Source organism: Loxodonta africana, chromosome 1, assembly GCF_030014295.1.
Source record: "Loxodonta africana isolate mLoxAfr1 chromosome 1, mLoxAfr1.hap2, whole genome shotgun sequence".
NCBI lineage: Eukaryota > Metazoa > Chordata > Mammalia > Proboscidea > Elephantidae > Loxodonta > Loxodonta africana.
Genome location: NC_087342.1, coordinates 13151915 through 13163106, shown reverse-complemented (window position 1 = coordinate 13163106; position 11192 = coordinate 13151915). Strand labels below are relative to the sequence as shown.

The following is an 11192-nucleotide window of genomic DNA, read 5'->3' as shown; positions in this document are numbered from 1 at the left end:
TGACCTCAAGTTCAGGTGCCACTGGGTTGTTACACAACACATGGCTATAAGTATTTCTGATTCTACTTTGCTTACCTCATGTTTCTTTCTTCCCACCAGCCTCTATGGTCCAATCACACTAGCTTTTCCAAAGCAAAGTATATACTTTTGCTCTTCTGGCCTTTGCTCTGGGTGTTCTCTCTCTCTGGAATGCTTCCCCACTTGGTTTCCTTTCTACTTTCAAAGATCTCTATGCATCCTTCAAGGTCTCACTCAAATGGCAGTATTGCAAAAACTCCCCCAACCTTCTCTCCACAGTACCATGAGTCACTGTTCCTATTCTTTATCTCTATTGAAGCAGGTATGACATAAAACCCACTCTCTACCCTGCATTCAGCCCTGGGAGTGGTACTGGGGCTGACCTGTAAGGACTGCACCAGCCCTACTCTTGTGCCCTCCGGTTGCTGGGTCAGCAATGTGAGGTACCAACTAGATTGGCGGGTAGGGGGAGAGCGGTTGGGGTACTTATTCCCTGGCTATGTCTCTCATCTGATGTCACTCTCCTATAGGCACAACTTTTACCAGGTTCAGCCCATGCTCCTCCCTTGCCTTCAGCCCAGAGTGGCGGGGTGGGGGTGGGGGGCTGCTGCTTCACTATCCCTTACTAGTTTCCCTTAACCCTTTGGCCACACCTGTGTTAGCAATTCCTTTATTAAACTCTCTTCGATGACCTATTTTGTGGGTATCATCTGTATCCTACCAGGACTTTTCATGATGCACCAAGTAACTGTGTACTGGCCTGTCTACCGTCTCTCCCTCTCCTCACTTCTACCCTCACCTCAGAGGGAAGTGATCTGTGTTTAACTCACCTTTGTAATCTTAAGACAGTGCCAGGCACATAGGGGTCTTTAATGCAAGTGGTTTAATTATATTAAACGTTTTGTCAGCAGTGGCATCACTAGGGATGGTGTCACCCAGTGTGGCACATCATGGTGTCACCCCCACATGGACTGCCACCCAAACCAGACCACACGGAATTCCTAAACACCAGAAAATATGACAAAACCAGGGACGTTAAAAACACCAGCAGCAACGAAATTAGTAGCCTGCACCTGTAGCACGTGCAGGTGAAGCCACGTGACCTGAAGCACCGTTGTGATTGGGTAATAATGACAGTTCTGAACAGAGCACGTAGAAGTTCAAAAAGTAAATCAGCACAGAGTTTTAGCCTTGTAGGTATGTTGATACACGTAAGCTGGGCTTATGAAAAATGTCTTCGTTGTTATAACTGCAGGGATTTTTAAGAAAAATAATAAATTTGTGTTGAAACACTGCACAAAATTTTCTAGACAGTCATTTTGGTGCTACCCTCTCTGACAATGTTACCCAGTGCGGTCCGCACCTCCCAATCCCCACTAGTGACAGCACTGTTTGTCAGATTGCTTAAGCTAGCAGGGTTCCTGATTCCAGCCCTGTCTTAGGAGGAACAGAAACGGACCCAATATATTTTTCTGAAGATAGGTGTGTAGGGAAAGTGATGTGGGGTAGGAGTGGGATTCCTAGCAGAAAGGGGAACTAATACTGGCGGCAGGGGGGGAGGGGGTGTGTTTTTTTTAATGTGTCAGGCATGCTAAAGATTTTATCTCATTTTATCCTCATGATACTGCTATAAAGTAGTTGTGAGTATGGCCATTTCACAGATGTAACTGACTGGAGTTCTTCAACTAAAAAATTGCAGACTGGATTTTGACCTAGACTTTGACAGGAACTGGTCTGTTTTTGATCCCAAGCCCACAACCTGCAACAAGTGCAGTTTTCATGAAAAGGAAAGCAAAAGAAGCTAACTGCACAAACGCGTGGTTGGGGTAGGATCAACATACAGGCTGGAGGAGCGGGGCTGAAGACGACTGTGCCAGTTGTCTTCCTGCTACTGAACTAACGGTCCTGGGGCCCCAACTCTGCCCTTGAAGCATGAGCACCAAGTCGCAGCTCTACTTGGAGTCAAAAACATCAGGAAGGGAGGAGTATATGGTCGGCCCAGAGACCTCGAGCCTGCCCTTCTCCCTGGCGCTTTTCTCAGGGAAGCACGGTGGGGCTCCGGAGGACCTATATCAGAGGGAGGACTTTGATGAGGAGGGGGCAATGGGGCTGCTCAGCTTGGGCCCCTGAGCAGTGAAACTCCCAGTGCCTACACTTCTACGGAGAGGCTTACCACACTGTGTTGTAACTGCCGATCTGGAGGAGAACAGAGCGCGGGCCAACTTTTTTTATTGAATTTGGGCCTTTTTATTTTTCCTCAAATGTTATTTAACATTCCAAAAACCAATCCACTAAAACTTTAATACTATCGGTGTGCTGCACTCAAGGGAAACCCTGGTGGCGTAGTGCTTAAGAGCTACTACGGCTGCTAACCAAAAGGTCGGCAGTTCAAATCCCCCAGGAGCTCCTTGGAAACTCTAGAGGGCAGTTCTACTCTGTCTTATAGGATCCCTATGAGTTGGAACCAATGCGTTTGGTTTGTTTGTTTTTTTAATTTTTATTGTGCTTTAAGTGAAAGTTTACCTATCAAGTCAGTCTCTCACACAAAAACTTATATACACTTTGCTAACCCACTAAACCTTGCTACATACACCCAGTTGCTCTCCCCCTAATGAGACAACCTGCTCCCTCCTTCCACTCTCTCTTTTCATGTCCATTTCGACAGCTTCTAACCCCCTCTACCCTCTTATCTCCCCTCCAGGTAGGAGATGCCAACAGAGTCTCAAGTGTCCACCTGATCCAAGAAGCTCACTCCTCACCAGCCAAAAAAACCAAACCAAACCCCGCGCCATCGAGTCCAACCCATATTGACCCTATAGGACTGAACAGAACTGCCCCACAGAGTTTCCAAGGAGCGCCTGGCAGATTCAAACTGCTAACCCTTTGGTTAGCAGCCTTAGCACTTTACCACTAAGCCACCAGGCTTTCCTCCTCGCCAGCATCCCTCTCCAAATGGGTTTGGTTTTTTGGGTTTTTATGCTTGTGGTTAGAATCCCATCTAAGAATGGTGGTCTTTGTTATGTTAATGAGGCAGGATTAATGTAGGGTATGTCTTGAGTCAATCTCTTTTGAGATGTAAAAGAGATTAAACAAGCAAGCCTAAGAAGCAGAGGTGAGGGAAGATAGATATCAAGACACAAGGAGATCTTCGAGGAACCAGGAAGCAGAAACTGGAGAGACAGGGATCTTCCTCCAGAGCTGACAGAGAGAGAAAGCCTTCCTCTAGATCTGGCATCCTGAATTCAGACTTCAGTGAAAAACTAAATTTCTGTTTGTTAAAGCCATCCACTTGGGGTATTTCTGTCATAGCAGCACTAGATGACTAAGACAGGGGCCAAAGCCCAGGTCTTAACTGAGCATCACTTAAACTTGCTTTGTTCTCTAGGATTGTATTTCCCTCAGGAACTTCAGGGAGGGAAGGGAGATTTCCAGTCCTGTACTTAGAAATTCAGGAACCCTACTAAGATAAGACATATGTATATAAACACACAGTGAAATACTATGCAACCTTTAAAAATGAGTTATAAGATATTTAATGACATGGGGAAAATTATTTATAAGGTATTTAATAACATGGGGAGAATTATATAGATGTACTAAAAAATGAAAAATCGGCTTATTAAACAATAAGTAATGGTGATCATATCTTTAAACTGTATGATTATAGACAGATAGATAGGAAAGATAATTAGCAGAATATCTCAGCCATTAAAATTATGTTTATAGAAAAAAATTAGTAACAAAAATACTTATTGTATTAATGTTAGATGAAAAATGGTAGATAGACTATTGTATAATTAGGGATCGAATAGAAAGTGTGGCCTTAACTTTGTTCAGTGTGAAACCTAGATTCCTGATTCACAAAGATTGTGTGAGATTAAGTGGCGATTTGTTTTATAGCATTATATAACAATGCAATTCATTTTTACCTTATTTGTTCCTCAACGCATTTGAAAGCAATATTCTTTGATTCAGCTGCTCCGTAAGTGTTTCTTAAAGAAATTGGCACAATCCCCAGCTGTTACAGCCGTACAACGGGGCAGCCTATCCACTTAACTGTAGGGTTTAGGAGCCACAGTTTGATGTCTTACCATATTCCAGTAAGAATGATGACATCTTGGCCTTAAAGTGACCCATCTTATTTCTTCTCCCAAAGGAAAAAACAGTGTGCTCTTTTCGCTCCTATAGATTTGGTGTGTGTGGATGGTTGTTGTTATAACTTGTCATTGACATTTCTCAGTCCCCCCGCCCCCTCCCCCATCAATTTGCTCAGGAGAGAGGTAGCTACAACTGGCAGGACACAGCATTTTCAAAAGGCACTTTTCAGCACATAAACAGGGTAATTTCACCTGAAAAAAACAAGTCCAAGACAAAGAATCCGCAAAGTTTTCTTTTAATTATATGACAAATCCTATTTAACATTTCAAAGGAGTCCCCGTGTGGCACAAACAGTTAAGTGCTAGACTATTAGCCGAAAGGTTGGCAGTTTGAACCCACCCACGGGGACCTTGGAAGACAGGCCTGGAGACCTGCTTCTGAAAGGTTGCAGCCTGGAAAACCTCATGGAGCAGTTCTACTCCGCACATGCGGGGGCGCTGTACGTGGGAATTGACTCCATGGCAACTAAGGACAACAACAACGTTAGAAAGTTATGAGATATTTGGGGTAAGCTTGATAATCAAAGAGCGCCACAAATATGTCTGGGCGTTGTGGGTCATCTGTGACAGAGTCAAGAGTTCTACGGGATTGTGAGGGTTCTCTGCTGGAGGGATAAGCAATCCTGCACGTCCACGTGTACAGACTCCAGTAAGAACTTAAGCAACATACATACGCCTTCTCCCATGTTCATCTGGTCTGGAGTATGTGTCACTGGCAGGACAGCTGACATCAACAGCAAAACTGGTTCCTTTTCCGTAGGCTGCAGCTGTAGAGAGAAAGACAAACGTCTAAGAACGTAGAAAGTTACGCAGTATGTAGAGTCACGCCCAAATCTGACGACATTTAAAAAACAAGTTCCTACACCCCAAAGCCAGTTTTCATCGTTTCTAAAATTCACTCCTACTGCCCTCAGAACGTTGCCAGTCTCCTTGAGGGTGAAACACAGTGATTTCTACGCTGACAATGACAATATGGCTGCCATCTAGAATTCTACACTGCTTGGGAGTCAATAGACAACGCTAGAACTACCTGTTCATTTCATTCTGAGCAGTCAGATGCCCCTCTTCCTTACTATGCTTTCCAGCATAACTGAGATTAAGCTGTGTTGACTGACATGTGGCACTGAGCCTGCATCTGTCCCGTGGAAGAGGAGTCTCTTGTTATTCTTGTCTTGCCCATTGTTGGTGTCCATGTGCTTTTTCCTTACCTGGTAGCTCTGCCAGAGATGGATATTCTGTGTTCTCTAAATCTGCAAATGACAAAAGGCAAAACATTTTTGAAAGGACCTTAGAGTTTGGTCTACTGTGTTTGTTGCAGATTTTAAAATAAGCATTAAGGAGGAGGAGGAGGAGGAGGATAAAATGCAAATGAATAGCAAATTCAGAGAGTAGGTACCTTGCAGTCTTTGGAAAACAGATTCCCTAAAGGTATTTATTAGCATCTATACTTTGTAACAATGCTTATTAGTATATATTCTACTTAATAGAACTTATAACTTACATCTAAATACCTATATATGTTCCCTGGTATTCTTGTAGATCCACTAACATTCAAACATCTACACAAAATTTTGTAATCATTCAATAAGTACTTAACTGGTCATCTCCAAATTTCTTTCGTGAGGCTTCTGACCCATGACAATTCTTTCTGAATTACTCCAATTATGGTTACAATTCACCTCATAATTGCCTACCATTTACCAGCTGTCACTGAGTCGGTTTCGACTCATGGTTACCCCATGTGCATCAGAGTAAAACTGTGCTACATAGGGATTTCACGGCTATGGCCTTTCAGAAACAGGTGGTAGGCATATGCCTAACCATCTGTGCCACCCAAGGAGCCTTGTAACAGTCTAATCTAATGATTACTTCTCTCTAAGCCTCTCAAAAGCATTTCAAACCATGAACCATTCCCTCCTTGGTTATTTGTCTTTCTTGAATGTCTTCTTTTTTTAAAAAAAAAAAATGACACTCTATTGGTTCTCCTTCCTTCTAGAAAAATTAATTTAACAACCACTCAACAATCATCTACTGAATATCTACTAAGAAGCAAGAACTATGTTGAGTACCTGCACCAAGAAGCTTAAAATCTAGTGGGAAAGAATAACATGAAAACATATCACCACCCTCTAGAGTGGGGCCCTCGTGGCACAGTGGTTAAGAGCTATGGCTGCTAACCAAAAGGTCAACAGTTTGAATCCACCACCTGCTCCTGGGAAACCCTAAGAGGTAGTTCTACTTTGTCCTATTGGGTCACCATAAGTCCGAATCGACTTGATGGCTATGGGTTTCTGTTTTGTTTTTTTAGAGTAAAAAGAGATGGTTTAGGGGGACACACTGGAGCTAAGAAAGCATAAGAAAGAGATTCAGAGAATCTATGCTAGGAGAGAGAGAAGGAAATATAGAGGATGATGTTCTAGAAATAAGAAGAAGAGAGATTCAAGAAAAATGGAGTAGTTACAGGTAGTAGATATTGGGAAGAAGTCAAGTTTTAAAAGCAGAAGGAATGATTGTTTTGCTGAGCGTGAGGTCTTAAGGAGAGTGATGAAGGTCTGGAATGGGGTAATGCTTGAGGGAGATGAATGGAGGAAGCAATGAAGGATTCCTAACAGCCCGGAGGGTTCAGCTGAGGTTGGGGACCATGAATTAGTAATGATTTTATCTAAGGCCAGCAGAAGAAGAGCAGGTGGGTTATGGGATTAATCCAAACTTGGGGTTCTGCAAAATGACTATGATAGAAGGACAAAAGCAAAGAATGTTGGAGATACTGGAAAACACAACTGAAGTGAGTTTCTTGCTCTTCTTGTACTCTCAACGGCTTTTAATGCCATGAACCTCCTCCTCATCCTCCTCAAAGTTCTGTCCTTTCTACAAGAAGAATCCTTCTTCTGGTTCTCCTTGCATCTCAGGAATTAAGTTCATCCATTCCCTATGTATTGTGTCCTACTATGTGTTAGACACCGTGATGGGTTCTGTGAATGCAGAGATGAATAGAATAGGATGTGACTCCTACCTTAAGAAGCTCACTGTCTAATGGTGGAGTCAGGCAGGTTAACAAAGTACAATTTTAGAAATGTTATAATGTAGGTATGTGCACAATTATATGGGAGAAGCTGCTACATTTTAAATTATTAGAATGCCACCACTCTTCTCTGACACAGGTAGAACAACAATAACCTTCTGATACACTCTTACACTTCATTGGCTAATGTCTTTATGCAGCATAGCAGACCTTTTGGGGATCTCCTGAAAATCCACTCTACCCCACCTCCAATGTGCACGAACTTCCTGTTTGGGGGGAATTGGCTTACACAAAAATTTAGGGTGGAGCCTAATTGGGTTAAAGCAGTCAGGGTAACCTCATGATGGGAATCACATACTGATTGGATCAGGTGACCCGGGCTCAGGCCTGTCAGCACACGGCAGTTCCCAGGCATGGAGGTTGGTCGAAGTGGTCCATTCAATACAAGGCTCAGGACTTTTGTCCAAGGATGGTGGGACAGAGCTCAGTTTCTCTTCTGTAGGATGTAAATGAGGAAGCACAGAATCCCTCGTTATTGCCAGAAGCCATCCTACAACCACTAGGGAACTCCTGCCTTAAGATGAAGCGGACATTGCTGACAGCAAAGCCAGTTAATATTCTTTAGGCAGTTTGAGTGAATATTTTTGTGAATTACAACTGAAAGTGTCCTAACATACACATTTAACCTTGGACTCTCCTTCATTACTGCTAATGACCATGTGTTTTGAAGTCTACAGAGCTTGAGTGAGTCTAATTCCAAAGAATATGAACATAATAAGACATAAAAGGAAAAGTGTTGTTGAAAAAGTTTTTCATGTTAGTTCCTTCAACATTTTTTATGAAGTAATTTTTAAACACACCATTACCTTCTCTATTTCGTAGGAAAGACAAGTCTGATTGAGCTTGCCCATTACAGTGTTATATTCTGGTTGCCCAGGTTGGAGTTCCCTCGTCCTCATCCACCTCACCACAAAAAAAAAAAAAAAGCATGCTCTATTCCGTGGATTTCACTGTCCAGTAAATAATACGTCATTTACCCACTCAAGTGGGCAACCTAGAAATTGGCCTTGAACCATCTCTTTTCTCTCAGGTGCAACTGGTCCTATCATTTAAGTCACTTTCAAATACGCCCCTACCCTCCTTGCTCAGGAGGCTGCCTCCCTTCAGCGCCTCAGTGCCTCTTGCCTGGGCTATGGCAGTACACTATTTAGAAAGATTTAAATGACTCTGATTTTACACTTCATCATTTGTAAGGTATGACATTTGTTGTCTGAATAGCATGACATTCAAAAAGTGAAAATGGCTCCCTCTAGCCCTACTCCCAATCCCCTCACCAAATTTCCCTTACTGGAGATAACCAATGTTATTAGTTATTTCCATATCCTTCCAGAGGTATTTTTACACAAAAGGTAGCACTGTATACCTACTCTTCAGCAGCTTGACTTTTCCCCTTAATGTATCCTAGAAATCTTTCCGTATTAGCACACAGTGAGCTTCCTCATCATTCCTACAGCTCATGGTATTCTATTGCATAGATAGGCTAGAAGTTATTTAACTGTTAGTCTGCTATGGATGGACATTGAGGGTGTCTTAGGTTGGGCTCACCACAGAAACAAAACCAGTACAGCATATAAATATATAGAGAGACTTACATAAAAGAAAAGGCTCACACAGTTGGAGAGGCTGGAAAGTCACAAGTTCATGGGTCAGGCAGGAGGCATCTCCTGACTCACGTAGCCACAGGTGCTGGTGAATCCAAAATCAGAAGGTTAGACGGGAGGCCTCTGGCTCACAGGCTGTGGAGGCCGACAAATCCCAAGAACAGCCTGTAAGACAGCAGGTGAGTTACTAGCTCAAGTTCCAAGGATCTGAGGTCAGATGAAGAGGATACAGAGTGAGCACAAGCCAGAGTGAGCCTTGCCAGGAAGTCTACACACCCAAGGAAACTCCCTTTCAAATGACTGGCTGTTCACAACAGATCTCATCAAGGAGGTGATCATACTATATATATCATACCTCATTATCAAGTTTGCTATGTCATTAAAAAGCCATCAAATTGCCAAACCACTGAGGATCATGACCCAACCAAGTTGACACACAACCTTTACCATCAAGGAGGGGGTTCCCATTTTTTACCTTTTATAAATAAGGCTGTAATGTATAACCTCATACATAGGTAACCACAGGCAGGTACTACCATATTAATAGGGGAAATTCATAGAAAGGGGAAAGCAGAATCATAAAGTAACTGTATATGCAATTATAATCATGATAAACCAAATGAAAAACCAAACCCATTGCAGTAGAGTAATTCTGACTTACAGAGACCCTTTTGGACAGAGTAGAAACTTGGGTTTCCAAGGAGCAGTGAGGAGATTTGAACTGGCGACCTTTTGGTTAGCAGCTGAGCTCTTACCCACTGTGCCACCAAAAAAAAAAAAAACCCTTTGCCATCGAGTTGATTCCGACTCATAGCAACCCCATAGGACAGAGTAGAACTGCCCCATTGAGTTTCCAAGGAGCGCCTGGTGGATTTGAACTGCTTACCTTTTGGTTAGCAGCCATAGCACTTAACCACTATACCACCAGGGTTTCCCCACCCTGCCACCAGGGCTCCATAGTTCTAAGAGTATTGGCAAACTACCCTCCTTAAAGATTGACCAGTCTTAGAGCGATATGCAAAAACCTCATCTCCGGCCCCTCTGCCTCATTCATCCCTGCTTGGAAATGTATCCTCCACATTTTTGATAAACACCATTTTTCTAAGATGTAGATCTGGCTTGTCACTCTTCTAATACCCAAATCTGGAATGCCATGCTCCTGCCTCCCCTGCTCAAAACCCTTCCATTTCTCCCCACTGATCGTTAAGACCTTTCACCATGTCCACCTGTGCTGTCCAGTGTGGACCACCAGGCACATGTAGCTATTGAGCCTTGGAATGTGGCCTGTCCCAACTGAGACCTGATGTAAGGGCCAGATTCACACTGCATGGCAAAGCCTTAGCCTGACAAAAAGAAGGGACAATATCTCACTGATGCATTTTTAACACTGATTACATGTTGAAATAAATACATTTTTGGTACTGAATTAAGTAACACATAATTAAGATTATTTTCACCTGTTCCTTGACACTTTTTAAAATACAGCTAGTAAAATATTCTAAATCACAATGGGGTTGGCTCTTGTGGCTCCTGTTATATTTCTATTGGGCAGCACTCATCTTGACCCTTCTTCCCTGTCCCATCTCATCTTCTCCCAGCTCTGTGCTTCAGACCACAGTGATCCCTGGGCCTCAGATGCCCCTGCCTGCTCCACACTCCTCACCCTCCTCACCTCACCCCCAACCCTCTTAGTTGATGCTTCCTCTTGGAGGTCTTCCAGAGATTTTAATTCTTTCTTCAGAAGTCCGCCTCCCTTTGCAGGCCCTGACCTCAAGGGCCTCACCATTCTCCCGAGAACACACAGCAGCAAGCAGTTCAGTACTGTTGGCAAAGGAAGAAAAGGAGGCAGAAAAGCCCCAAAAGTCAGTTAAAGGGTAAAGTTGGCAGATGTCATAGAGCATGTGAACACATTTAAGAAAAAAATCTAAGCACTTTTTTTTTTTACCTGAACTCAGAATGTGAACTATATTTTGGCAGCAAACGACAGTAATAAGAACAACAAGAGTTTCAAAGAATGACAAACACAGGAGAAACTTACTGTCTTCCACTTGGGCATCTGACCAGTTTACATCCTTGGGTGGGGAGACCCGGCCCTGGGACCCCGGCCGTCGCCCACTCCCCGCCCCAGCCTGCAGGACCAGAGACCTGAGAGTTGCAAGTCCCAAGAAACCCGCTCCCTCCAGCTCCCACCGACGCCGGCACCTACTCACCTGGCCTAAGGCCACAGTCACAGTGGCGACAACAAAAGAGGCAGAAGAGGCTCTCCAGGAACGGGGGGGGGGGTTTGGGGAAACGAAACTGAAACTCTGAGGCCCAAGTCCCGGGGGCAGGACG

The 11192-nt window shown here is 43.6% G+C and overlaps 1 protein-coding gene across 9 annotated transcripts in view; it reads right to left on the bottom strand.

Moving 5' to 3' along the window:
- Positions 1-11144, bottom strand: part of PARP15 (poly(ADP-ribose) polymerase family member 15) — a 75084-nt gene extending 63940 nt beyond the window's left edge. Inside the window, exons 1-5 of one of the 9 annotated variants that reach the window (XM_064289378.1) lie at positions 11069-11144; positions 10531-10679; positions 8850-9023; positions 8064-8160; positions 7556-7693 (exon numbers count right to left, since the gene is read on the bottom strand). The gene's annotated coding sequence lies outside the window, so the exon portion shown is untranslated. The other 8 variants (XM_064289410.1, XM_064289677.1, XM_064289485.1 and 5 more) reach the window with 8 other exon arrangements.
- Between the last annotated feature and the right edge of the window lie 48 nt (positions 11145-11192).